The sequence below is a fragment of the Fulmarus glacialis genome, unplaced genomic scaffold (assembly GCF_000690835.1).
Source record: "Fulmarus glacialis isolate BGI_N327 unplaced genomic scaffold, ASM69083v1 scaffold43131, whole genome shotgun sequence".
Classification (NCBI taxonomy): Eukaryota; Metazoa; Chordata; class Aves; order Procellariiformes; family Procellariidae; genus Fulmarus; species Fulmarus glacialis.
Genome location: NW_009192939.1, coordinates 21,462 through 21,855, shown reverse-complemented (window position 1 = coordinate 21,855; position 394 = coordinate 21,462).

Here is a 394-nt window from a genome sequence, read left to right as displayed (position 1 = left end):
TCATTCAACCTTTCTGACACATTAGCATTTAGTAAGACCACCACCACAAAACCCCCAAACACTCACAACCTCTTTGGAAACAAAAGGGTCGTACAAGACTGTTAAGAGTTGAGTGCTAGTCACCTGTTATGAGCAATACCTAAATTTTTAAAAAGCTTATTCCTACAAATTAGATCTTTAAGAGACTACAAAGTGAAATTACAGGAGCAGCAGCAAAGTCTGTTGGACAAGAGGTTTGTTTTTAATGACTTCTAGCTGCCTTTACCATCAGAGTATTAGAGTCACTCTTAATTACTAGAATACTCAAACTCAAGTATGATTCCTATCTCAGCTGCAACAGACATTTACTAAAACAACTACACAAAGGGCATGATAGGTAACCCACAATCTGTTT